The sequence below is a fragment of the Giraffa tippelskirchi genome, chromosome 2 (assembly GCF_054371585.1).
Source record: "Giraffa tippelskirchi isolate mGirTip1 chromosome 2, T2T-mGirTip1v1.2.pri, whole genome shotgun sequence".
Classification (NCBI taxonomy): domain Eukaryota; kingdom Metazoa; phylum Chordata; class Mammalia; order Artiodactyla; family Giraffidae; genus Giraffa; species Giraffa tippelskirchi.
Genome location: NC_137276.1, coordinates 112,244,874 through 112,272,384, shown reverse-complemented (window position 1 = coordinate 112,272,384; position 27,511 = coordinate 112,244,874).

Genomic DNA, 27,511 nt, shown 5'->3' with positions numbered 1-27,511 from the left:
CAACGAGCACTTCCCAGCACGATGTGACTTTCAGCCAGAAGGCGTCCGTGGAGGCTCTCTTCCTTGGAAGAGGAAAGGCAGCCCTAGAGAGTGGGTTTTCAGGCCTCCTGCACACAGCAAGTATGGTGCTCTGCAGAAGCAAGGACAAGAGGCCTGCAAGCAGGGCCTCACTTCCCGAGTCAAGAAAGGCCTAGTTTCGCGAGCTCTCTGCTGAAAAGCAAACGTGACGGAAGAGCTGTGTGGAGGGAGCCTTGATGTTCCCGGGCAGTGTGGGAGCCCTAGGCATACACGTGAACCCAGCGGCCATTGCCCCTGAAATCTGTCTTCCCAACTAGCACTTCCCAGTAGGATGTGACTTTCAGCCAGAAGGCGTCCGTGCAGACTCTCTTCCTTGGAGGGAAGAAAGGCAGCCCTAGAGATTGGGTTTTCAGGCCTCCCGCCCACAGCAAGTATGCTGCTCTGGAGAGGCAAGTTCAAGAGGCCTGCAAGCACGGCCTCACTTCGCGAGTCAAGAAAGGGCCTAGTATCGCGAGCTCTCTCCCGCAGAGCAAACGTGATGAAAGAGCTGTTTTGAGGGAGCCTTCATGTTCCCGCTCATTGTGAGAGCCCTAGCCGTAAACTTGCAGCCAGCGGCCAGGCCACTGAAAACTGTCTTCCCAACTAGCACTCCCCAGCCCAATGTGACTTTCAACCCGAAGGCGGCCGGGAAGGCTGTCTTCCTTGGAGGGAGGAAAGGCAGCCTCAGAGAGTGGGTTTTCAGGCCTCCCTCGCACAACAAGTGTGGGACTCTGTAGTCGCAAGTTTCAAGAGGCCTGAAAGCAGGGCCTCACTTCGCGAGTGAAGAAAGGCCTAGTATGACGAACTCTCTCCTGCAGAGCAAACGTGACGAAAGAGCTGTGTGGCGGGAGCCTTGTAGTTCCCGGGTAGTGTGGGAGCCCTAGGCGTACAGCTGCACTCAGCGGCCGTGACTCCTGAAAACTGACTTCCCGGGGAGCACTTCCAAGCGCAGTGTGAATTTCCTCCTGAAGTCAGCCGTGCAGGCTCTCTTCCTTGGAGGGAGGAAAGGCAGCCCCAGAGAGTGGGTTTTCAGGCCTCCCTCGCACAACAAGTGTGGGACTCTGTAGTCGCAAGTTTCAAGAGGCCTGAAAGCAGGGCCTCACTTCGCGAGTGAAGAAAGGCCTAGTATGACGAACTCTCTCCTGCAGAGCAAACGTGACGAAAGAGCTGTGTGGCGGGAGCCTTGTAGTTCCCGGGTAGTGTGGGAGCCCTAGGCGTACAGCTGCACTCAGCGGCCGTGACTCCTGAAAACTGACTTCCCTGGGAGCACTTCCAAGCGCAGTGTGAATTTCCTCCTGAAGTCAGCCGTGCAGGCTCTCTTCCTTGGAGGGAGGAAAGGCAGCCCTAGAGATGGGGTTTTCAGGCCTCCCTCGCACAGCAAGTGTGGGGCTCTGTAGACGCAAGTACAAGAGGCCTGCAAGCAGGGCCTCACTTCCCGAGTCAGGAAAGGCTTAGTTTCACGACCTCTCTCCTACAGAGCAAACGTGACAGAAGGGCTGTGTGGAGGGAGCCTTGAAGTTCCCGGGCAGTGTGGGAGCCCTAGGCATACAGGTGCACCCAGCGGCAAGTGCCCCTGAAATCTGCCTTCCCAACTAGCACTTCCCAGCACGATGTGACTTTCAGCCAGAAGGCGTCCGTGGAGGCTCTCTTCCTTGGAAGAGGAAAGGCAGCCCCAGAGAGTGGGTTTTCAGGACTCCCTCGCACAGCAAGTGTGGGGCTCTATAGACGCAAGGACAAGAGGCCTGCAAGCAGGGCCTCACTTCCCGAGTCAAGAAAGGCCTAGTTTCGCGAGCTCTCTGCTGAAAAGCAAACGTGACGGAAGGGCTGTGTGGAGGGAGCCTTGATGTTCCTGGGCAGTGTGGGAGCCCTAGGCATACACGTGAACCCAGCGGCCATTGCCCCTGAAATCTGTCTTCCCAACTAGCACTTCCCAGTAGGATGTGACTTTCAGCCAGAAGGCGTCCGTGCAGACTCTCTTCCTTGGAGGGAGGAAAGGCAGCCCTAGAGATTGGGTTTTCAGGCCTCCCGCCCACAGCAAGTATGCTGCTCTGGAGAGGCAAGTTCAAGAGGCCTGCAAGCACGGCCTCACTTCGCGAGTCAAGAAAGGGCCTAGTATCGCGAGCTCTCTCCCGCAGAGCAAACGTGACGAAAGAGCTGTTTTGAGGGAGCCTTCATGTTCCCGCTCATTGTGAGAGCCCTAGCCGTAAACTTGCAGCCAGCGGCCAGGCCACTGAAAACTGTCTTCCCAACTAGCACTCCCCAGCCCAATGTGACTTTCAACCCGAAGGCGGCCGGGAAGGCTGTCTTCCTTGGAGGGAGGAAAGGCAGCCCCAGAGAGTGGGTTTTCAGGCCTCCCTCGCACAACAAGTGTGGGACTCTGTAGTCGCAAGTTTCAAGAGGCCTGAAAGCAGGGCCTCACTTCGCGAGTGAAGAAAGGCCTAGTATGACGAACTCTCTCCTGCAGAGCAAACGTGACGAAAGAGCTGTGTGGCGGGAGCCTTGTAGTTCCCGGGTAGTGTGGGAGCCCTAGGCGTACAGCTGCACTCAGCGGCCGTGACTCCTGAAAACTGACTTCCCGGGGAGCACTTCCAAGCGCAGTGTGAATTTCTTCCTGAAGTCAGCCGTGCAGGCTCTCTTCCTTGGAGGGAGGAAAGGCAGCCCCAGAGAGTGGGTTTTCAGGCCTCCCTCGCACAACAAGTGTGGGACTCTGTAGTCGCAAGTTTCAAGAGGCCTGAAAGCAGGGCCTCACTTCGCGAGTGAAGAAAGGCCTAGTATGACGAACTCTCTCCTGCAGAGCAAACGTGACGAAAGAGCTGTGTGGCGGGAGCCTTGTAGTTCCCGGGTAGTGTGGGAGCCCTAGGCGTACAGCTGCACTCAGCGGCCGTGACTCCTGAAAACTGACTTCCCTGGGAGCACTTCCAAGCGCAGTGTGAATTTCCTCCTGAAGTCAGCCGTGCAGGCTCTCTTCCTTGGAGGGAGGAAAGGCCGCCCTAGAGATGGGGTTTTCAGGCCTCCCTCGCACAGCAAGTGTGGGGCTCTGTAGACGCAAGTACAAGAGGCCTGCAAGCAGGGCCTCACTTCCCGAGTCAGGAAAGGCTTAGTTTCACGACCTCTCTCCTACAGAGCAAACGTGACAGAAGGGCTGTGTGGAGGGAGCCTTGAAGTTCCCGGGCAGTGTGGGAGCCCTAGGCATACACGTGAACCCAGCGGCCATTGCCCCTGAAATCTGTCTTCCCAACTAGCACTTCCCAGTAGGATGTGACTTTCAGCCAGAAGGCGTCCGTGCAGACTCTCTTCCTTGGAGGGAGGAAAGGCAGCCCTAGAGATTGGGTTTTCAGGCCTCCCGCCCACAGCAAGTATGCTGCTCTGGAGAGGCAAGTTCAAGAGGCCTGCAAGCACGGCCTCACTTCGCGAGTCAAGAAAGGGCCTAGTATCGCGAGCTCTCTCCCGCAGAGCAAACGTGACGAAAGAGCTGTTTTGAGGGAGCCTTCATGTTCCCGCTCATTGTGAGAGCCCTAGCCGTAAACTTGCAGCCAGCGGACAGGCCACTGAAAACTGTCTTCCCAACTAGCAATCCCCAGCCCAATGTGACTTTCAACCCGAAGGCGGCCGGCAAGGCTGTCTTCCTTGGAGGGAGGAAAGGCATCCCCAGAGAGTGGGTTTTCAGGCCTCCCTCGCACAACAAGTGTGGGACTCTGTAGTCGCAAGTTTCAAGAGGCCTGAAAGCAGGGCCTCACTTCGCGAGTGAAGAAAGGCCTAGTATGACGAACTCTCTCCTGCAGAGCAAACGTGACGAAAGAGCTGTGTGGCGGGAGCCTTGTAGTTCCCGGGTGGTGTGGGAGCCCTAGGCGTACAGCTGCACTCAGGGGCCATGACTCCTGAAAACTGACTTCCCGGGGAGCACTTCCAAGCGCAATGTGAATTTCCTCCTGAAGTCAGCCGTGCAGGATCTCTTCCTTGGAGGGAGGAAAGGCAGCCCTAGAGATGGGGTTTTCAGGCCTCCCTCGCACAGCAAGTGTGGGGCTCTGTAGACGCAAATACAAGAGGCCTGCAAGCAGGGCCTCACTTCCCGAGTCAAGAAAGGCCTAGTCTCGCGAGCTCTCTCCTGCAGAGCAAACGTGACGGAAGAGTTGTGCGGAGGGAGCCTTGAAGTTTCCGGGTAATGTGGGAGCCCTAGGCGTACACATGCAGTCAGCGGCCATGGCCCCTGAAAACTGACTTCCCAGCTAGCACTTCCCAGCCCAATGTGACTTTCAGCCGGAAGGCGGCCGGGAAGGCTGTCTTCCTTGGAGGGAGGAAAGGCAGCCCCAGAGAGTGGGTTTTCAGGCCTCCCTCGCACAGCAAGTGTGGGTCACTGTAGACGCAAGTACCAGAGGCCTGCAAGCAGGGCCTCACTTCCCGAGTCAGGAAAGGCTTAGTTTCACGACCTCTCTCCTACAGAGCAAACGTGACAGAAGGGCTGTGTGGAGGGATCCTTGAAGTTCCCGGGCAGTGTGGGAGCCCTAGGCATACAGGTGCACCCAGTGGCAATTGCCCCTGAAATCTGCCTTCCCAACGAGCACTTCCCAGCACGATGTGACTTTCAGCCAGAAGGCGTCCGTGGAGGCTCTCTTCCTTGGAAGAGGAAAGGCAGCCCTAGAGAGTGGGTTTTCAGGCCTCCTGCACACAGCAAGTATGGTGCTCTGCAGAAGCAAGGACAAGAGGCCTGCAAGCAGGGCCTCACTTCCCGAGTCAAGAAAGGCCTAGTTTCGCGAGCTCTCTGCTGAAAAGCAAACGTGACGGAAGAGCTGTGTGGAGGGAGCCTTGATGTTCCCGGGCAGTGTGGGAGCCCTAGGCATACACGTGAACCCAGCGGCCATTGCCCCTGAAATCTGTCTTCCCAACTAGCACTTCCCAGTAGGATGTGACTTTCAGCCAGAAGGCGTCCGTGCAGACTCTCTTCCTTGGAGGGAAGAAAGGCAGCCCTAGAGATTGGGTTTTCAGGCCTCCCGCCCACAGCAAGTATGCTGCTCTGGAGAGGCAAGTTCAAGAGGCCTGCAAGCACGGCCTCACTTCGCGAGTCAAGAAAGGGCCTAGTATCGCGAGCTCTCTCCCGCAGAGCAAACGTGATGAAAGAGCTGTTTTGAGGGAGCCTTCATGTTCCCGCTCATTCTGAGAGCCCTAACCGTAAACTTGCAGCCAGCGGCCAGGCCACTGAAAACTGTCTTCCCAACTAGCACTCCCCAGCCCAATGTGACTTTCAACCCGAAGGCGGCCGGGAAGGCTGTCTTCCTTGGAGGGAGGAAAGGCAGCCCCAGAGAGTGGGTTTTCAGGCCTCCCTCGCACAACAAGTGTGGGACTCTGTAGTCGCAAGTTTCAAGAGGCCTGAAAGCAGGGCCTCACTTCGCGAGTGAAGAAAGGCCTAGTATGACGAACTCTCTCCTGCAGAGCAAACGTGACGAAAGAGCTGTGTGGCGGGAGCCTTGTAGTTCCCGGGTAGTGTGGGAGCCCTAGGCGTACAGCTGCACTCAGCGGCCGTGACTCCTGAAAACTGACTTCCCGGGGAGCACTTCCAAGCGCAGTGTGAATTTCCTCCTGAAGTCAGCCGTGCAGGCTCTCTTCCTTGGAGGGAGGAAAGGCAGCCCCAGAGAGTGGGTTTTCAGGCCTCCCTCGCACAACAAGTGTGGGACTCTGTAGTCGCAAGTTTCAAGAGGCCTGAAAGCAGGGCCTCACTTCGCGAGTGAAGAAAGGCCTAGTATGACGAACTCTCTCCTGCAGAGCAAACGTGACGAAAGAGCTGTGTGGCGGGAGCCTTGTAGTTCCCGGGTAGTGTGGGAGCCCTAGGCGTACAGCTGCACTCAGTGGCCGTGACTCCTGAAAACTGACTTCTCGGGGAGCACTTCCAAGCGCAGTGTGAATTTCCTCCTGAAGTCAGCCGTGCAGGCTCTCTTCCTTGGAGGGAGGAAAGGCAGCCCTAGAGATGGGGTTTTCAGGCCTCCCTCGCACAGCAAGTGTGGGGCTCTGTAGACGCAAGTACAAGAGGCCTGCAAGCAGGGCCTCACTTCCCGAGTCAGGAAAGGCTTAGTTTCACGACCTCTCTCCTACAGAGCAAACGTGACAGAAGGGCTGTGTGGAGGGATCCTTGAAGTTCCCGGGCAGTGTGGGAGCCCTAGGCATACAGGTGCACCCAGTGGCAATTGCCCCTGAAATCTGCCTTCCCAACGAGCACTTCCCAGCACGATGTGACTTTCAGCCAGAAGGCGTCCGTGGAGGCTCTCTTCCTTGGAAGAGGAAAGGCAGCCCTAGAGAGTGGGTTTTCAGGCCTCCTGCACACAGCAAGTATGGTGCTCTGCAGAAGCAAGGACAAGAGGCCTGCAAGCAGGGCCTCACTTCCCGAGTCAAGAAAGGCCTAGTTTCGCGAGCTCTCTGCTGAAAAGCAAACGTGACGGAAGAGCTGTGTGGAGGGAGCCTTGATGTTCCCGGGCAGTGTGGGAGCCCTAGGCATACACGTGAACCCAGCGGCCATTGCCCCTGAAATCTGTCTTCCCAACTAGCACTTCCCAGTAGGATGTGACTTTCAGCCAGAAGGCGTCCGTGCAGACTCTCTTCCTTGGAGGGAAGAAAGGCAGCCCTAGAGATTGGGTTTTCAGGCCTCCCGCCCACAGCAAGTATGCTGCTCTGGAGAGGCAAGTTCAAGAGGCCTGCAAGCACGGCCTCACTTCGCGAGTCAAGAAAGGGCCTAGTATCGCGAGCTCTCTCCCGCAGAGCAAACGTGATGAAAGAGCTGTTTTGAGGGAGCCTTCATGTTCCCGCTCATTCTGAGAGCCCTAACCGTAAACTTGCAGCCAGCGGCCAGGCCACTGAAAACTGTCTTCCCAACTAGCACTCCCCAGCCCAATGTGACTTTCAACCCGAAGGCGGCCGGGAAGGCTGTCTTCCTTGGAGGGAGGAAAGGCAGCCCCAGAGAGTGGGTTTTCAGGCCTCCCTCCCACAAAAAGTGTGGGACTCTGTAGTCGCAAGTTTCAAGAGGCCTGAAAGCAGGGCCTCACTTCGCGAGTGAAGAAAGGCCTAGTATGACGAACTCTCTCCTGCAGAGCAAACGTGACGAAAGAGCTGTGTGGCGGGAGCCTTGTAGTTCCCGGGTAGTGTGGGAGCCCTAGGCGTACAGCTGCACTCAGCGGCCGTGACTCCTGAAAACTGACTTCCCGGGGAGCACTTCCAAGCGCAGTGTGAATTTCCTCCTGAAGTCAGCCGTGCAGGCTCTCTTCCTTGGAGGGAGGAAAGGCAGCCCCAGAGAGTGGGTTTTCAGGCCTCCCTCGCACAACAAGTGTGGGACTCTGTAGTCGCAAGTTTCAAGAGGCCTGAAAGCAGGGCCTCACTTCGCGAGTGAAGAAAGGCCTAGTATGACGAACTCTCTCCTGCAGAGCAAACGTGACGAAAGAGCTGTGTGGCGGGAGCCTTGTAGTTCCCGGGTAGTGTGGGAGCCCTAGGCGTACAGCTGCACTCAGCGGCCGTGACTCCTGAAAACTGACTTCTCGGGGAGCACTTCCAAGCGCAGTGTGAATTTCCTCCTGAAGTCAGCCGTGCAGGCTCTCTTCCTTGGAGGGAGGAAAGGCAGCCCTAGAGATGGGGTTTTCAGGCCTCCCTCGCACAGCAAGTGTGGGGCTCTGTAGACGCAAGTACAAGAGGCCTGCAAGCAGGGCCTCACTTCCCGAGTCAGGAAAGGCTTAGTTTCACGACCTCTCTCCTACAGAGCAAACGTGACAGAAGGGCTGTGTGGAGGGAGCCTTGAAGTTCCCGGGCAGTGTGGGAGCCCTAGGCATACAGGTGCACCCAGCGGCAAGTGCCCCTGAAATCTGCCTTCCCAACTAGCACTTCCCAGCACGATGTGACTTTCAGCCAGAAGGCGTCCGTGGAGGCTCTCTTCCTTGGAAGAGGAAAGGCAGCCCCAGAGAGTGGGTTTTCAGGACTCCCTCGCACAGCAAGTGTGGGGCTCTGTAGACGCAAATACAAGAGGCCTGCAAGCAGGGCCTCACTTCCCGAGTCAAGAAAGGCCTAGTCTCGCGAGCTCTCTCCTGCAGAGCAAACGTGACGGAAGAGTTGTGCGGAGGGAGCCTTGAAGTTTCCGGGTAATGTGGGAGCCCTAGGCGTACACATGCAGTCAGCGGCCATGGCCCCTGAAAACTGACTTCCCAGCTAGCACTTCCCAGCCCAATGTGACTTTCAGCCGGAAGGCGGCCGGGAAGGCTGTCTTCCTTGGAGGGAGGAAAGGCAGCCCCAGAGAGTGGGTTTTCAGGCCTCCCTCGCACAGCAAGTGTGGGTCACTGTAGACGCAAGTACCAGAGGCCTGCAAGCAGGGCCTCACTTCCCGAGTCAGGAAAGGCTTAGTTTCACGACCTCTCTCCTACAGAGCAAACGTGACAGAAGGGCTGTGTGGAGGGATCCTTGAAGTTCCCGGGCAGTGTGGGAGCCCTAGGCATACAGGTGCACCCAGTGGCAATTGCCCCTGAAATCTGCCTTCCCAACTAGCACTTCCCAGCACGATGTGACTTTCAGCCAGAAGGCGTCCGTGGAGGCTCTCTTCCTTGGAAGAGGAAAGGCAGCCCTAGAGAGTGGGTTTTCAGGCCTCCTGCACACAGCAAGTATGGTGCTCTGCAGAAGCAAGGACAAGAGGCCTGCAAGCAGGGCCTCACTTCCCGAGTCAAGAAAGGCCTAGTTTCGCGAGCTCTCTGCTGAAAAGCAAACGTGACGGAAGAGCTGTGTGGAGGGAGCCTTGATGTTCCCGGGCAGTGTGGGAGCCCTAGGCATACACGTGAACCCAGCGGCCATTGCCCCTGAAATCTGTCTTCCCAACTAGCACTTCCCAGTAGGATGTGACTTTCAGCCAGAAGGCGTCCGTGCAGACTCTCTTCCTTGGAGGGAAGAAAGGCAGCCCTAGAGATTGGGTTTTCAGGCCTCCCGCCCACAGCAAGTATGCTGCTCTGGAGAGGCAAGTTCAAGAGGCCTGCAAGCACGGCCTCACTTCGCGAGTCAAGAAAGGGCCTAGTATCGCGAGCTCTCTCCCGCAGAGCAAACGTGACGAAAGAGCTGTTTTGAGGGAGCCTTCATGTTCCCGCTCATTGTGAGAGCCCTAGCCGTAAACTTGCAGCCAGCGGACAGGCCACTGAAAACTGTCTTCCCAACTAGCAATCCCCAGCCCAATGTGACTTTCAACCCGAAGGCGGCCGGCAAGGCTGTCTTCCTTGGAGGGAGGAAAGGCATCCCCAGAGAGTGGGTTTTCAGGCCTCCCTCGCACAACAAGTGTGGGACTCTGTAGTCGCAAGTTTCAAGAGGCCTGAAAGCAGGGCCTCACTTCGCGAGTGAAGAAAGGCCTAGTATGACGAACCCTCTCCTGCAGAGCAAACGTGACGAAAGAGCTGTGTGGCGGGAGCCTTGTAGTTCCCGGGTGGTGTGGGAGCCCTAGGCGTACAGCTGCACTCAGGGGCCATGACTCCTGAAAACTGACTTCCCGGGGAGCACTTCCAAGCGCAATGTGAATTTCCTCCTGAAGTCAGCCGTGCAGGCTCTCTTCCTTGGAGGGAGGAAAGGCAGCCCCAGAGAGTGGGTTTTCAGGCCTCCCTCGCACAACAAGTGTGGGACTCTGTAGTCGCAAGTTTCAAGAGGCCTGAAAGCAGGGCCTCACTTCGCGAGTGAAGAAAGGCCTAGTATGACGAACTCTCTCCTGCAGAGCAAACGTGACGAAAGAGCTGTATGGCGGGAGCCTTGTAGTTCCCGGGTAGTGTGGGAGCCCTAGGCGTACAGCTGCACTCATCGGCCCTGACTCCTGAAAACTGACTTCCCTGGGAGCACTTCCAAGCGCAATGTGAATTTCCTCCTGAAGTCAGCCGTGCAGGATCTCTTCCTTGGAGGGAGGAAAGGCAGCCCTAGAGATGGGGTTTTCAGGCCTCCCTCGCACAGCAAGTGTGGGGCTCTGTAGACGCAAGTACAAGAGGCCTGCAAGCAGGGCCTCACTTCCCGAGTCAAGAAAGGCCTAGTCTCGCGAGCTCTCTCCTGCAGAGCAAACGTGACGGAAGAGTTGTGCGGAGGGAGCCTTGAAATTTCCGGGTAATGTGGGAGCCCTAGGCGTACACATGCAGTCAGCGGCCATGGCCCCTGAAAACTGACTTACCAGCTAGCACTTCCCAGCCCAATGTGACTTTCAGCCCGAAGGCGGCCGGGAAGGCTGTCTTCCTTGGAGGGAGGAAAGGCAGCCCCAGAGAGTGGGTTTTCAGGCCTCCTGCACACAGCAAGTATGGTGCTCTGCAGAAGCAAGGACAAGAGGCCTGCAAGCAGGGCCTCACTTCCCGAGTCAGGAAAGGCTTAGTTTCACGACCTCTCTCCTACAGAGCAAACGTGACAGAAGGGCTGTGCGGAGGGATCCTTGAAGTTCCCGGGCAGTGTGGGAGCCCTAGGCATACAGGTGCACCCAGTGGCAATTGCCCCTGAAATCTGCCTTCCCAACGAGCACTTCCCAGCACGATGTGACTTTCAGCCAGAAGGCGTCCGTGGAGGCTCTCTTCCTTGGAAGAGGAAAGGCAGCCCTAGAGAGTGGGTTTTCAGGCCTCCTGCACACAGCAAGTATGGTGCTCTGCAGAAGCAAGGACAAGAGGCCTGCAAGCAGGGCCTCACTTCCCGAGTCAAGAAAGGCCTAGTTTCGCGAGCTCTCTGCTGAAAAGCAAACGTGACGGAAGAGCTGTGTGGAGGGAGCCTTGATGTTCCCGGGCAGTGTGGGAGCCCTAGGCATACACGTGAACCCAGCGGCCATTGCCCCTGAAATCTGTCTTCCCAACTAGCACTTCCCAGTAGGATGTGACTTTCAGCCAGAAGGCGTCCGTGCAGACTCTCTTCCTTGGAGGGAGGAAAGGCAGCCCTAGAGATTGGGTTTTCAGGCCTGCCGCCCACAGCAAGTATGCTGCTCTGGAGAGGCAAGTTCAAGAGGCCTGCAAGCACGGCCTCACTTCGCGAGTCAAGAAAGGGCCTAGTATCGCGAGCTCTCTCCCGCAGAGCAAACGTGATGAAAGAGCTGTTTTGAGGGAGCCTTCATGTTCCCGCTCATTGTGAGAGCCCTAACCGTAAACTTGCAGCCAGCGGCCAGGCCACTGAAAACTGTCTTCCCAACTAGCACTCCCCAGCCCAATGTGACTTTCAACCCGAAGGCGGCCGGGAAGGCTGTCTTCCTTGGAGGGAGGAAAGGCAGCCCCAGAGAGTGGGTTTTCAGGCCTCCCTCGCACAACAAGTGTGGGACTCTGTAGTCGCAAGTTTCAAGAGGCCTGAAAGCAGGGCCTCACTTCGCGAGTGAAGAAAGGCCTAGTATGACGAACTCTCTCCTGCAGAGCAAACGTGACGAAAGAGCTGTGTGGCGGGAGCCTTGTAGTTCCCGGGTAGTGTGGGAGCCCTAGGCGTACAGCTGCACTCAGCGGCCGTGACTCCTGAAAACTGACTTCCCGGGGAGCACTTCCAAGCGCAGTGTGAATTTCCTCCTGAAGTCAGCCGTGCAGGCTCTCTTCCTTGGAGGGAGGAAAGGCAGCCCCAGAGAGTGGGTTTTCAGGCCTCCCTCGCACAACAAGTGTGGGACTCTGTAGTCGCAAGTTTCAAGAGGCCTGAAAGCAGGGCCTCACTTCGCGAGTGAAGAAAGGCCTAGTATGACGAACTCTCTCCTGCAGAGCAAACGTGACGAAAGAGCTGTGTGGCGGGAGCCTTGTAGTTCCCGGGTAGTGTGGGAGCCCTAGGCGTACAGCTGCACTCAGCGGCCGTGACTCCTGAAAACTGACTTCCCGGGGAGCACTTCCAAGCGCAGTGTGAATTTCCTCCTGAAGTCAGCCGTGCAGGCTCTCTTCCTTGGAGGGAGGAAAGGCAGCCCTAGAGATGGGGTTTTCAGGCCTCCCTCGCGCAGCAAGTGTGGGGCTCTGTAGACGCCAGTACAAGAGGCCTGCAAGCAGGGCCTCACTTCCCGAGTCAGGAAAGGCTTAGTTTCACGACCTCTCTCCTACAGAGCAAACGTGACAGAAGGGCTGTGTGGAGGGAGCCTTGAAGTTCCCGGGCAGTGTGGGAGCCCTAGGCATACAGGTGCACCCAGCGGCAAGTGCCCCTGAAATCTGCCTTCCCAACTAGCACTTCCCAGCACGATGTGACTTTCAGCCAGAAGGCGTCCGTGGAGGCTCTCTTCCTTGGAAGAGGAAAGGCAGCCCCAGAGAGTGGGTTTTCAGGACTCCCTCGCACAGCAAGTGTGGGGCTCTATAGACGCAAGGACAAGAGGCCTGCAAGCAGGGCCTCACTTCCCGAGTCAAGAAAGGCCTAGTTTCGCGAGCTCTCTGCTGAAAAGCAAACGTGACGGAAGGGCTGTGTGGAGGGAGCCTTGATGTTCCTGGGCAGTGTGGGAGCCCTAGGCATACACGTGAACCCAGCGGCCATTGCCCCTGAAATCTGTCTTCCCAACTAGCACTTCCCAGTAGGATGTGACTTTCAGCCAGAAGGCGTCCGTGCAGACTCTCTTCCTTGGAGGGAGGAAAGGCAACCCTAGAGATTGGGTTTTCAGGCCTCCCGCCCACAGCAAGTATGCTGCTCTGGAGAGGCAAGTTCAAGAGGCCTGCAAGCACGGCCTCACTTCGCGAGTCAAGAAAGGGCCTAGTATCGCGAGCTCTCTCCCGCAGAGCAAACGTGACGAAAGAGCTGTTTTGAGGGAGCCTTCATGTTCCCGCTCATTGTGAGAGCCCTAGCCGTAAACTTGCAGCCAGCGGCCAGGCCACTGAAAACTGTCTTCCCAACTAGCAATCCCCAGCCCAATGTGACTTTCAACCCGAAGGCAGCCGGCAAGGCTGTCTTCCTTGGAGGGAGGAAAGGCATCCCCAGAGAGTGGGTTTTCAGGCCTCCCTCGCACAACAAGTGTGGGACTCTGTAGTCGCAAGTTTCAAGAGGCCTGAAAGCAGGGCCTCACTTCGCGAGTGAAGAAAGGCCTAGTATGACGAACCCTCTCCTGCAGAGCAAACGTGACGAAAGAGCTGTGTGGCGGGAGCCTTGTAGTTCCCGGGTGGTGTGGGAGCCCTAGGCGTACAGCTGCACTCAGGGGCCATGACTCCTGAAAACTGACTTCCCGGGGAGCACTTCCAAGCGCAATGTGAATTTCCTCCTGAAGTAAGCCATGCAGGCTCTCTTCCTTGGAGGGAGGAAAGGCAGCCCCAGAGAGTGGGTTTTCAGGCCTCCCTCGCACAGCAAGTGTGGGTCACTGTAGACGCAAGTACCAGAGGCCTGCAAGCAGGGCCTCACTTCCCGAGTCAGGAAAGGCTTAGTTTCACGACCTCTCTCCTACAGAGCAAACGTGACAGAAGGGCTGTGTGGAGGGATCCTTGAAGTTCCCGGGCAGTGTGGGAGCCCTAGGCATACAGGTGCACCCAGTGGCAATTGCCCCTGAAATATGCCTTCCCAACTAGCTCTTCCCAGCACGATGTGACTTTCAGCCAGAAGGCGTCCGTGGAGGCTCTCTTCCTTGGAAGAGGAAAGGCAGCCCTAGAGAGTGGGTTTTCAGGCCTCCTGCACACAGCAAGTATGGTGCTCTGCAGAAGCAAGGACAAGAGGCCTGCAAGCAGGGCCTCACTTCCCGAGTCAGGAAAGGCCTAGTTTCGCGAGCTCTCTGCTGAAAAGCAAACGTGACGGAAGAGCTGTGTGGAGGGAGCCTTGATGTTCCCGGGCAGTGTGAGAGCCCTAGGCATACACGTGAACCCAGCGGCCATTGCCCCTGAAATCTGTCTTCCCAACTAGCACTTCCCAGTAGGATGTGACTTTCAGCCAGAAGGTGTCCGTGCAGACTCTCTTCCTTGGAGGGAAGAAAGGCAGCCCTAGAGATTGGGTTTTCAGGCCTCCCGCCCACAGCAAGTATGATGCTCTGGAGAGGCAAGTTCAAGAGGCCTGCAAGCACGGCCTCACTTCGCGAGTCAAGAAAGGGCCTAGTATCACGAGCTCTCTCCCGCAGAGCAAACGTGACGAAAGAGCTGTTTTGAGGGAGCCTTCATGTTCCCGCTCATTGTGAGAGCCCTAACCGTAAACTTGCAGCCAGCGGCCAGGCCACTGAAAACTGTCTTCCCAACTAGCACTCCCCAGCCCAATGTGACTTTCAACCCGAAGGCGGCCGGGAAGGCTGTCTTCCTTGGAGGGAGGAAAGGCAGCCCCAGAGAGTGGGTTTTCAGGCCTCCCTCGCACAACAAGTGTGGGACTCTGTAGTCGCAAGTTTCAAGAGGCCTGAAAGCAGGGCCTCACTTCGCGAGTGAAGAAAGGCCTAGTATGACGAACTCTCTCCTGCAGAGCAAACGTGACGAAAGAGCTGTGTGGCGGGAGCCTTGTAGTTCCCGGGTAGTGTGGGAGCCCTAGGCGTACAGCTGCACTCAGCGGCCGTGACTCCTGAAAACTGACTTCCCGGGGAGCACTTCCAAGCGCAGTGTGAATTTCCTCCTGAAGTCAGCCGTGCAGGCTCTCTTCCTTGGAGGGAGGAAAGGCAGCCCCAGAGAGTGGGTTTTCAGGCCTCCCTCGCACAACAAGTGTGGGACTCTGTATTCGCAAGTTTCAAGAGACCTGAAAGCAGGGCCTCACTTCGCGAGTGAAGAAAGGCCTAGTATGACGAACTCTCTCCTGCAGAGCAAACGTGACGAAAGAGCTGTGTGGCGGGAGCCTTGTAGTTCCCGGGTAGTGTGGGAGCCCTAGGCGTACAGCTGCAATTATCGGCCCTGACTCCTGAAAACTGACTTCCCTGGGAGCACTTCCAAGCGCAATGTGAATTTCCTCCTGAAGTCAGCCGTGCAGGATCTCTTCCTTGGAGGGAGGAAAGGCAGCCCTAGAGATGGGGTTTTCAGGCCTCCCTCGCACAGCAAGTGTGGGGCTCTGTAGACGCAAATACAAGAGGCCTGCAAGCAGGGCCTCACTTCCCGAGTCAAGAAAGGCCTAGTCTCGCGAGCTCTCTCCTGCAGAGCAAACGTGACGGAAGAGTTGTGCGGAGGGAGCCTTGAAGTTTCCGGGTAATGTGGGAGCCCTAGGCGTACACATGCAGTCAGCGGCCATGGCCCCTGAAAACTGACTTCCCAGCTAGCACTTCCCAGCCCAATGTGACTTTCAGCCCGAAGGCGGCCGGGAAGGCTGTCTTCCTTGGAGGGAGGAAAGGCAGCCCCAGAGAGTGGGTTTTCAGGCCTCCCTCGCACAGCAAGTGTGGGTCACTGTAGACGCAAGTACCAGAGGCCTGCAAGCAGGGCCTCACTTCCCGAGTCAGGAAAGGCTTAGTTTCACGACCTCTCTCCTACAGAGCAAACGTGACAGAAGGGCTGTGCGGAGGGATCCTTGAAGTTCCCGGGCAGTGTGGGAGCCCTAGGCATACAGGTGCACCCAGTGGCAATTGCCCCTGAAATCTGCCTTCCCAACGAGCACTTCCCAGCACGATGTGACTTTCAGCCAGAAGGCGTCCGTGGAGGCTCTCTTCCTTGGAAGAGGAAAGGCAGCCCTAGAGAGTGGGTTTTCAGGCCTCCTGCACACAGCAAGTATGGTGCTCTGCAGAAGCAAGGACAAGAGGCCTGCAAGCAGGGCCTCACTTCCCGAGTCAAGAAAGGCCTAGTTTCGCGAGCTCTCTGCTGAAAAGCAAACGTGACGGAAGAGCTGTGTGGAGGGAGCCTTGATGTTCCCGGGCAGTGTGGGAGCCCTAGGCATACACGTGAACCCAGCGGCCATTGCCCCTGAAATCTGTCTTCCCAACTAGCACTTCCCAGTAGGATGTGACTTTCAGCCAGAAGGCGTCCGTGCAGACTCTCTTCCTTGGAGGGAGGAAAGGCAGCCCTAGAGATTGGGTTTTCAGGCCTGCCGCCCACAGCAAGTATGCTGCTCTGGAGAGGCAAGTTCAAGAGGCCTGCAAGCACGGCCTCACTTCGCGAGTCAAGAAAGGGCCTAGTATCGCGAGCTCTCTCCCGCAGAGCAAACGTGATGAAAGAGCTGTTTTGAGGGAGCCTTCATGTTCCCGCTCATTGTGAGAGCCCTAACCGTAAACTTGCAGCCAGCGGCCAGGCCACTGAAAACTGTCTTCCCAACTAGCACTCCCCAGCCCAATGTGACTTTCAACCCGAAGGCGGCCGGGAAGGCTGTCTTCCTTGGAGGGAGGAAAGGCAGCCCCAGAGAGTGGGTTTTCAGGCCTCCCTCGCACAACAAGTGTGGGACTCTGTAGTCGCAAGTTTCAAGAGGCCTGAAAGCAGGGCCTCACTTCGCGAGTGAAGAAAGGCCTAGTATGACGAACTCTCTCCTGCAGAGCAAACGTGACGAAAGAGCTGTGTGGCGGGAGCCTTGTAGTTCCCGGGTAGTGTGGGAGCCCTAGGCGTACAGCTGCACTCAGCGGCCGTGACTCCTGAAAACTGACTTCCCGGGGAGCACTTCCAAGCGCAGTGTGAATTTCCTCCTGAAGTCAGCCGTGCAGGCTCTCTTCCTTGGAGGGAGGAAAGGCAGCCCCAGAGAGTGGGTTTTCAGGCCTCCCTCGCACAACAAGTGTGGGACTCTGTAGTCGCAAGTTTCAAGAGGCCTGAAAGCAGGGCCTCACTTCGCGAGTGAAGAAAGGCCTAGTATGACGAACTCTCTCCTGCAGAGCAAACGTGACGAAAGAGCTGTGTGGCGGGAGCCTTGTAGTTCCCGGGTAGTGTGGGAGCCCTAGGCGTACAGCTGCACTCAGCGGCCGTGACTCCTGAAAACTGACTTCCCGGGGAGCACTTCCAAGCGCAGTGTGAATTTCCTCCTGAAGTCAGCCGTGCAGGCTCTCTTCCTTGGAGGGAGGAAAGGCAGCCCTAGAGATGGGGTTTTCAGGCCTCCCTCGCGCAGCAAGTGTGGGGCTCTGTAGACGCAAGTACAAGAGGCCTGCAAGCAGGGCCTCACTTCCCGAGTCAGGAAAGGCTTAGTTTCACGACCTCTCTCCTACAGAGCAAACGTGACAGAAGGGCTGTGTGGAGGGAGCCTTGAAGTTCCCGGGCAGTGTGGGAGCCCTAGGCATACAGGTGCACCCAGCGGCAAGTGCCCCTGAAATCTGCCTTCCCAACTAGCACTTCCCAGCACGATGTGACTTTCAGCCAGAAGGCGTCCGTGGAGGCTCTCTTCCTTGGAAGAGGAAAGGCAGCCCCAGAGAGTGGGTTTTCAGGACTCCCTCGCACAGCAAGTGTGGGGCTCTATAGACGCAAGGACAAGAGGCCTGCAAGCAGGGCCTCACTTCCCGAGTCAAGAAAGGCCTAGTTTCGCGAGCTCTCTGCTGAAAAGCAAACGTGACGGAAGGGCTGTGTGGAGGGAGCCTTGATGTTCCTGGGCAGTGTGGGAGCCCTAGGCATACACGTGAACCCAGCGGCCATTGCCCCTGAAATCTGTCTTCCCAACTAGCACTTCCCAGTAGGATGTGACTTTCAGCCAGAAGGCGTCCGTGCAGACTCTCTTCCTTGGAGGGAGGAAAGGCAACCCTAGAGATTGGGTTTTCAGGCCTCCCGCCCACAGCAAGTATGCTGCTCTGGAGAGGCAAGTTCAAGAGGCCTGCAAGCACGGCCTCACTTCGCGAGTCAAGAAAGGGCCTAGTATCGCGAGCTCTCTCCCGCAGAGCAAACGTGACGAAAGAGCTGTTTTGAGGGAGCCTTCATGTTCCCGCTCATTGTGAGAGCCCTAGCCGTAAACTTGCAGCCAGCGGCCAGGCCACTGAAAACTGTCTTCCCAACTAGCAATCCCCAGCCCAATGTGACTTTCAACCCGAAGGCAGCCGGCAAGGCTGTCTTCCTTGGAGGGAGGAAAGGCATCCCCAGAGAGTGGGTTTTCAGGCCTCCCTTGCACAACAAGTGTGGGACTCTGTAGTCGCAAGTTTCAAGAGGCCTGAAAGCAGGGCCTCACTTCGCGAGTGAAGAAAGGCCTAGTATGACGAACCCTCTCCTGCAGAGCAAACGTGACGAAAGAGCTGTGTGGCGGGAGCCTTGTAGTTCCCGGGTGGTGTGGGAGCCCTAGGCGTACAGCTGCACTCAGGGGCCATGACTCCTGAAAACTGACTTCCCGGGGAGCACTTCCAAGCGCAATGTGAATTTCCTCCTGAAGTCAGCCATGCAGGCTCTCTTCCTTGGAGGGAGGAAAGGCAGCCCCAGAGAGTGGGTTTTCAGGCCTCCCTCGCACAGCAAGTGTGGGTCACTGTAGACGCAAGTACCAGAGGCCTGCAAGCAGGGCCTCACTTCCCGAGTCAGGAAAGGCTTAGTTTCACGACCTCTCTCCTACAGAGCAAACGTGACAGAAGGGCTGTGCGGAGGGATCCTTGAAGTTCCCGGGCAGTGTGGGAGCCCTAGGCATACAGGTGCACCCAGTGGCAATTGCCCCTGAAATCTGCCTTCCCAACGAGCACTTCCCAGCACGATGTGACTTTCAGCCAGAAGGCGTCCGTGGAGGCTCTCTTCCTTGGAAGAGGAAAGGCAGCCCTAGAGAGTGGGTTTTCAGGCCTCCTGCACACAGCAAGTATGGTGCTCTGCAGAAGCAAGGACAAGAGGCCTGCAAGCAGGGCCTCACTTCCCGAGTCAAGAAAGGCCTAGTTTCGCGAGCTCTCTGCTGAAAAGCAAACGTGACGGAAGAGCTGTGTGGAGGGAGCCTTGATGTTCCCGGGCAGTGTGGGAGCCCTAGGCATACACGTGAACCCAGCGGCCATTGCCCCTGAAATCTGTCTTCCCAACTAGCACTTCCCAGTAGGATGTGACTTTCAGCCAGAAGGCGTCCGTGCAGACTCTCTTCCTTGGAGGGAGGAAAGGCAGCCCTAGAGATTGGGTTTTCAGGCCTGCCGCCCACAGCAAGTATGCTGCTCTGGAGAGGCAAGTTCAAGAGGCCTGCAAGCACGGCCTCACTTCGCGAGTCAAGAAAGGGCCTAGTATCGCGAGCTCTCTCCCGCAGAGCAAACGTGATGAAAGAGCTGTTTTGAGGGAGCCTTCATGTTCCCGCTCATTGTGAGAGCCCTAACCGTAAACTTGCAGCCAGCGGCCAGGCCACTGAAAACTGTCTTCCCAACTAGCACTCCCCAGCCCAATGTGACTTTCAACCCGAAGGCGGCCGGGAAGGCTGTCTTCCTTGGAGGGAGGAAAGGCAGCCCCAGAGAGTGGGTTTTCAGGCCTCCCTCGCACAACAAGTGTGGGACTCTGTAGTCGCAAGTTTCAAGAGGCCTGAAAGCAGGGCCTCACTTCGCGAGTGAAGAAAGGCCTAGTATGACGAACTCTCTCCTGCAGAGCAAACGTGACGAAAGAGCTGTGTGGCGGGAGCCTTGTAGTTCCCGGGTAGTGTGGGAGCCCTAGGCGTACAGCTGCACTCAGCGGCCGTGACTCCTGAAAACTGACTTCCCGGGGAGCACTTCCAAGCGCAGTGTGAATTTCCTCCTGAAGTCAGCCGTGCAGGCTCTCTTCCTTGGAGGGAGGAAAGGCAGCCCCAGAGAGTGGGTTTTCAGGCCTCCCTCGCACAACAAGTGTGGGACTCTGTAGTCGCAAGTTTCAAGAGGCCTGAAAGCAGGGCCTCACTTCGCGAGTGAAGAAAGGCCTAGTATGACGAACTCTCTCCTGCAGAGCAAACGTGACGAAAGAGCTGTGTGGCGGGAGCCTTGTAGTTCCCGGGTAGTGTGGGAGCCCTAGGCGTACAGCTGCACTCAGCGGCCGTGACTCCTGAAAACTGACTTCCCGGGGAGCACTTCCAAGCGCAGTGTGAATTTCCTCCTGAAGTCAGCCGTGCAGGCTCTCTTCCTTGGAGGGAGGAAAGGCAGCCCTAGAGATGGGGTTTTCAGGCCTCCCTCGCGCAGCAAGTGTGGGGCTCTGTAGACGCAAGTACAAGAGGCCTGCAAGCAGGGCCTCACTTCCCGAGTCAGGAAAGGCTTAGTTTCACGACCTCTCTCCTACAGAGCAAACGTGACAGAAGGGCTGTGTGGAGGGAGCCTTGAAGTTCCCGGGCAGTGTGGGAGCCCTAGGCATACAGGTGCACCCAGCGGCAAGTGCCCCTGAAATCTGCCTTCCCAACTAGCACTTCCCAGCACGATGTGACTTTCAGCCAGAAGGCGTCCGTGGAGGCTCTCTTCCTTGGAAGAGGAAAGGCAGCCCCAGAGAGTGGGTTTTCAGGACTCCCTCGCACAGCAAGTGTGGGGCTCTATAGACGCAAGGACAAGAGGCCTGCAAGCAGGGCCTCACTTCCCGAGTCAAGAAAGGCCTAGTTTCGCGAGCTCTCTGCTGAAAAGCAAACGTGACGGAAGGGCTGTGTGGAGGGAGCCTTGATGTTCCTGGGCAGTGTGGGAGCCCTAGGCATACACGTGAACCCAGCGGCCATTGCCCCTGAAATCTGTCTTCCCAACTAGCACTTCCCAGTAGGATGTGACTTTCAGCCAGAAGGCGTCCGTGCAGACTCTCTTCCTTGGAGGGAGGAAAGGCAACCCTAGAGATTGGGTTTTCAGGCCTCCCGCCCACAGCAAGTATGCTGCTCTGGAGAGGCAAGTTCAAGAGGCCTGCAAGCACGGCCTCACTTCGCGAGTCAAGAAAGGGCCTAGTATCGCGAGCTCTCTCCCGCAGAGCAAACGTGACGAAAGAGCTGTTTTGAGGGAGCCTTCATGTTCCCGCTCATTGTGAGAGCCCTAGCCGTAAACTTGCAGCCAGCGGCCAGGCCACTGAAAACTGTCTTCCCAACTAGCAATCCCCAGCCCAATGTGACTTTCAACCCGAAGGCAGCCGGCAAGGCTGTCTTCCTTGGAGGGAGGAAAGGCATCCCCAGAGAGTGGGTTTTCAGGCCTCCCTTGCACAACAAGTGTGGGACTCTGTAGTCGCAAGTTTCAAGAGGCCTGAAAGCAGGGCCTCACTTCGCGAGTGAAGAAAGGCCTAGTATGACGAACCCTCTCCTGCAGAGCAAACGTGACGAAAGAGCTGTGTGGCGGGAGCCTTGTAGTTCCCGGGTGGTGTGGGAGCCCTAGGCGTACAGCTGCACTCAGGGGCCATGACTCCTGAAAACTGACTTCCCGGGGAGCACTTCCAAGCGCAATGTGAATTTCCTCCTGAAGTCAGCCATGCAGGCTCTCTTCCTTGGAGGGAGGAAAGGCAGCCCCAGAGAGTGGGTTTTCAGGCCTCCCTCGCACAGCAAGTGTGGGTCACTGTAGACGCAAGTACCAGAGGCCTGCAAGCAGGGCCTCACTTCCCGAGTCAGGAAAGGCTTAGTTTCACGACCTCTCTCCTACAGAGCAAACGTGACAGAAGGGCTGTGTGGAGGGATCCTTGAAGTTCCCGTGCAGTGTGGGAGCCCTAGGCATACAGGTGCACCCAGTGGCAATTGCCCCTGAAATATGCCTTCCCAACTAGCACTTCCCAGCACGATGTGACTTTCAGCCAGAAGGCGTCCGTGGAGGCTCTCTTCCTTGGAAGAGGAAAGGCAGCCCTAGAGAGTGGGTTTTCAGGCCTCCTGCACACAGCAAGTATGGTGCTCTGCAGAAGCAAGGACAAGAGGCCTGCAAGCAGGGCCTCACTTCCCGAGTCAGGAAAGGCCTAGTTTCGCGAGCTCTCTGCTGAAAAGCAAACGTGACGGAAGAGCTGTGTGGAGGGAGCCTTGATGTTCCCGGGCAGTGTGGGAGCCCTAGGCATACACGTGAACCCAGCGGCCATTGCCCCTGAAATCTGTCTTCCCAACTAGCACTTCCCAGTAGGATGTGACTTTCAGCCAGAAGGTGTCCGTGCAGACTCTCTTCCTTGGAGGGAAGAAAGGCAGCCCTAGAGATTGGGTTTTCAGGCCTCCCGCCCACAGCAAGTATGATGCTCTGGAGAGGCAAGTTCAAGAGGCCTGCAAGCACGGCCTCACTTCGCGAGTCAAGAAAGGGCCTAGTATCGCGAGCTCTCTCCCGCAGAGCAAACGTGACGAAAGAGCTGTTTTGAGGGAGCCTTCATGTTCCCGCTCATTGTGAGAGCCCTAACCGTAAACTTGCAGCCAGCGGCCAGGCCACTGAAAACTGTCTTCCCAACTAGCACTCCCCAGCCCAATGTGACTTTCAACCCGAAGGCGGCCGGGAAGGCTGTCTTCCTTGGAGGGAGGAAAGGCAGCCCCAGAGAGTGGGTTTTCAGGCCTCCCTCGCACAACAAGTGTGGGACTCTGTAGTCGCAAGTTTCAAGAGGCCTGAAAGCAGGGCCTCACTTCGCGAGTGAAGAAAGGCCTAGTATGACGAACTCTCTCCTGCAGAGCAAACGTGACGAAAGAGCTGTGTGGCGGGAGCCTTGTAGTTCCCGGGTAGTGTGGGAGCCCTAGGCGTACAGCTGCACTCAGCGGCCGTGACTCCTGAAAACTGACTTCCCGGGGAGCACTTCCAAGCGCAGTGTGAATTTCCTCCTGAAGTCAGCCGTGCAGGCTCTCTTCCTTGGAGGGAGGAAAGGCAGCCCCAGAGAGTGGGTTTTCAGGCCTCCCTCGCACAACAAGTGTGGGACTCTGTAGTCGCAAGTTTCAAGAGGCCTGAAAGCAGGGCCTCACTTCGCGAGTGAAGAAAGGCCTAGTATGACGAACTCTCTCCTGCAGAGCAAACGTGACGAAAGAGCTGTGTGGCGGGAGCCTTGTAGTTCCCGGGTAGTGTGGGAGCCCTAGGCGTACAGCTGCAATTATCGGCCCTGACTCCTGAAAACTGACTTCCCTGGGAGCACTTCCAAGCGCAATGTGAATTTCCTCCTGAAGTCAGCCGTGCAGGATCTCTTCCTTGGAGGGAGGAAAGGCAGCCCTAGAGATGGGGTTTTCAGGCCTCCCTCGCACAGCAAGTGTGGGGCTCTGTAGACGCAAATACAAGAGGCCTGCAAGCAGGGCCTCACTTCCCGAGTCAAGAAAGGCCTAGTCTCGCGAGCTCTCTCCTGCAGAGCAAACGTGACGGAAGAGTTGTGCGGAGGGAGCCTTGAAGTTTCCGGGTAATGTGGGAGCCCTAGGCGTACACATGCAGTCAGCGGCCATGGCCCCTGAAAACTGACTTCCCAGCTAGCACTTCCCAGCCCAATGTGACTTTCAGCCGGAAGGCGGCCGGGAAGGCTGTCTTCCTTGGAGGGAGGAAAGGCAGCCCCAGAGAGTGGGTTTTCAGGCCTCCCTCGCACAGCAAGTGTGGGTCACTGTAGACGCAAGTACCAGAGGCCTGCAAGCAGGGCCTCACTTCCCGAGTCAGGAAAGGCTTAGTTTCACGACCTCTCTCCTACAGAGCAAACGTGACAGAAGGGCTGTGTGGAGGGATCCTTGAAGTTCCCGGGCAGTGTGGGAGCCCTAGGCATACAGGTGCACCCAGTGGCAATTGCCCCTGAAATCTGCCTTCCCAACGAGCACTTCCCAGCACGATGTGACTTTCAGCCAGAAGGCGTCCGTGGAGGCTCTCTTCCTTGGAAGAGGAAAGGCAGCCCTAGAGAGTGGGTTTTCAGGCCTCCTGCACACAGCAAGTATGGTGCTCTGCAGAAGCAAGGACAAGAGGCCTGCAAGCAGGGCCTCACTTCCCGAGTCAGGAAAGGCCTAGTTTCGCGAGCTCTCTGCTGAAAAGCAAACGTGACGGAAGAGCTGTGTGGAGGGAGCCTTGATGTTCCCGGGCAGTGTGGGAGCCCTAGGCATACACGTGAACCCAGCGGCCATTGCCCCTGAAATCTGTCTTCCCAACTAGCACTTCCCAGTAGGATGTGACTTTCAGCCAGAAGGCGTCCGTGCAGACTCTCTTCCTTGGAGGGAAGAAAGGCAGCCCTAGAGATTGGGTTTTCAGGCCTCCCGCCCACAGCAAGTATGCTGCTCTGGAGAGGCAAGTTCAAGAGGCCTGCAAGCACGGCCTCACTTCGCGAGTCAAGAAAGGGCCTAGTATCGCGAGCTCTCTCCCGCAGAGCAAACGTGATGAAAGAGCTGTTTTGAGGGAGCCTTCATGTTCCCGCTCATTGTGAGAGCCCTAACCGTAAACTTGCAGCCAGCGGCCAGGCCACTGAAAACTGTCTTCCCAACTAGCACTCCCCAGCCCAATGTGACTTTCAACCCGAAGGCGGCCGGGAAGGCTGTCTTCCTTGGAGGGAGGAAAGGCAGCCCCAGAGAGTGGGTTTTCAGGCCTCCCTCGCACAACAAGTGTGGGACTCTGTAGTCGCAAGTTTCAAGAGGCCTGAAAGCAGGGCCTCACTTCGCGAGTGAAGAAAGGCCTAGTATGACGAACTCTCTCCTGCAGAGCAAACGTGACGAAAGAGCTGTGTGGCGGGAGCCTTGTAGTTCCCGGGTAGTGTGGGAGCCCTAGGCGTACAGCTGCACTCAGCGGCCGTGACTCCTGAAAACTGACTTCCCGGGGAGCACTTCCAAGCGCAGTGTGAATTTCCTCCTGAAGTCAGCCGTGCAGGCTCTCTTCCTTGGAGGGAGGAAAGGCAGCCCCAGAGAGTGGGTTTTCAGGCCTCCCTCGCACAACAAGTGTGGGACTCTGTAGTCGCAAGTTTCAAGAGGCCTGAAAGCAGGGCCTCACTTCGCGAGTGAAGAAAGGCCTACTATGACGAACTCTCTCCTGCAGAGCAAACGTGACGAAAGAGCTGTGTGGCGGGAGCCTTGTAGTTCCCGGGTAGTGTGGGAGCCCTAGGCGTACAGCTGCACTCAGCGGCCGTGACTCCTGAAAACTGACTTCCCGGGGAGCACTTCCAAGCGCAGTGTGAATTTCCTCCTGAAGTCAGCCGTGCAGGCTCTCTTCCTTGGAGGGAGGAAAGGCAGCCGTAGAGATGGGGTTTTCAGGCCTCCCTCGCGCAGCAAGTGTGGGGCTCTGTAGACGCAAGTACAAGAGGCCTGCAAGCAGGGCCTCACTTCCCGAGTCAGGAAAGGCTTAGTTTCACGACCTCTCTCCTACAGAGCAAACGTGACAGAAGGGCTGTGTGGAGGGAGCCTTGAAGTTCCCGGGCAGTGTGGGAGCCCTAGGCATACAGGTGCACCCAGCGGCAAGTGCCCCTGAAATCTGCCTTCCCAACTAGCACTTCCCAGCACGATGTGACTTTCAGCCAGAAGGCGTCCGTGGAGGCTCTCTTCCTTGGAAGAGGAAAGGCAGCCCCAGAGAGTGGGTTTTCAGGACTCCCTCGCACAGCAAGTGTGGGGCTCTATAGACGCAAGGACAAGAGGCCTGCAAGCAGGGCCTCACTTCCCGAGTCAAGAAAGGCCTAGTTTCGCGAGCTCTCTGCTGAAAAGCAAACGTGACGGAAGGGCTGTGTGGAGGGAGCCTTGATGTTCCTGGGCAGTGTGGGAGCCCTAGGCATACACGTGAACCCAGCGGCCATTGCCCCTGAAATCTGTCTTCCCAACTAGCACTTCCCAGTAGGATGTGACTTTCAGCCAGAAGGCGTCCGTGCAGACTCTCTTCCTTGGAGGGAGGAAAGGCAACCCTAGAGATTGGGTTTTCAGGCCTCCCGCCCACAGCAAGTATGCTGCTCTGGAGAGGCAAGTTCAAGAGGCCTGCAAGCACGGCCTCACTTCGCGAGTCAAGAAAGGGCCTAGTATCGCGAGCTCTCTCCCGCAGAGCAAACGTGACGAAAGAGCTGTTTTGAGGGAGCCTTCATGTTCCCGCTCATTGTGAGAGCCCTAGCCGTAAACTTGCAGCCAGCGGCCAGGCCACTGAAAACTGTCTTCCCAACTAGCAATCCCCAGCCCAATGTGACTTTCAACCCGAAGGCGGCCGGCAAGGCTGTCTTCCTTGGAGGGAGGAAAGGCATCCCCAGAGAGTGGGTTTTCAGGCCTCCCTCGCACAACAAGTGTGGGACTCTGTAGTCGCAAGTTTCAAGAGGCCTGAAAGCAGGGCCTCACTTCGCGAGTGAAGAAAGGCCTAGTATGACGAACCCTCTCCTGCAGAGCAAACGTGACGAAAGAGCTGTGTGGCGGGAGCCTTGTAGTTCCCGGGTGGTGTGGGAGCCCTAGGCGTACAGCTGCACTCAGGGGCCATGACTCCTGAAAACTGACTTCCCGGGGAGCACTTCCAAGCGCAATGTGAATTTCCTCCTGAAGTCAGCCATGCAGGCTCTCTTCCTTGGAGGGAGGAAAGGCAGCCCCAGAGAGTGGGTTTTCAGGCCTCCCTCGCACAACAAGTGTGGGACTCTGTAGTCGCAAGTTTCAAGAGGCCTGAAAGCAGGGCCTCACTTCGTGAGTGAAGAAAGGGCTAGTATGACGAACTCTCTCCTGCAGAGCAAACGTGACGAAAGAGCTGTGTGGCGGGAGCCTTGTAGTTCCCGGGTAGTGTGGGAGCCCTAGGCGTACAGCTGCAATTATCGGCCCTGACTCCTGAAAACTGACTTCCCTGGGAGCACTTCCAAGCGCAATGTGAATTTCCTCCTGAAGTCAGCCGTGCAGGATCTCTTCCTTGGAGGGAGGAAAGGCAGCCCTAGAGATGGGGTTTTCAGGCCTCCCTCGCACAGCAAGTGTGGGGCTCTGTAGACGCAAATACAAGAGGCCTGCAAGCAGGGCCTCACTTCCCGAGTCAAGAAAGGCCTAGTCTCGCGAGCTCTCTCCTGCAGAGCAAACGTGACGGAAGAGTTGTGCGGAGGGAGCCTTGAAGTTTCCGGGTAATGTGGGAGCCCTAGGCGTACACATGCAGTCAGCGGCCATGGCCCCTGAAAACTGACTTCCCAGCTAGCACTTCCCAGCCCAATGTGACTTTCAGCCGGAAGGCGGCCGGGAAGGCTGTCTTCCTTGGAGGGAGGAAAGGCAGCCCCAGAGAGTGGGTTTTCAGGCCTCCCTCGCACAGCAAGTGTGGGTCACTGTAGAAGCAAGTACCAGAGGCCTGCAAGCAGGGCCTCACTTCCCGAGTCAGGAAAGGCTTAGTTTCACGACCTCTCTCCTACAGAGCAAACGTGACAGAAGGGCTGTGTGGAGGGATCCTTGAAGTTCCCGGGCAGTGTGGGAGCCCTAGGCATACAGGTGCACCCAGTGGCAATTGCCCCTGAAATCTGCCTTCCCAACTAGCACTTCCCAGCACGATGTGACTTTCAGCCAGAAGGCGTCCGTGGAGGCTCTCTTCCTTGGAAGAGGAAAGGCAGCCCTAGAGAGTGGGTTTTCAGGCCTCCTGCACACAGCAAGAATGGTGCTCTGCAGAAGCAAGGACAAGAGGCCTGCAAGCAGGGCCTCACTTCCCGAGTCAGGAAAGGCCTAGTTTCGCGAGCTCTCTGCGGAAAAGCAAACGTGACGGAAGAGCTGAGTGGAGGGAGCCTTGATGTTCCCGGGCAGTGTGGGAGCCCTAGGCATACACGTGAACCCAGCGGCCATTGCCCCTGAAATCTGTCTTCCCAACTAGCACTTCCCAGTAGGATGTGACTTTCAGCCAGAAGGCGTCCGTGCAGACTCTCTTCCTTGGAGGGAAGAAAGGCAGCCCTAGAGATTGGGTTTTCAGGCCTCCCGCCCACAGCAAGTATGCTGCTCTGGAGAGGCAAGTTCAAGAGGCCTGCAAGCACGGCCTCACTTCGCGAGTCAAGAAAGGGCC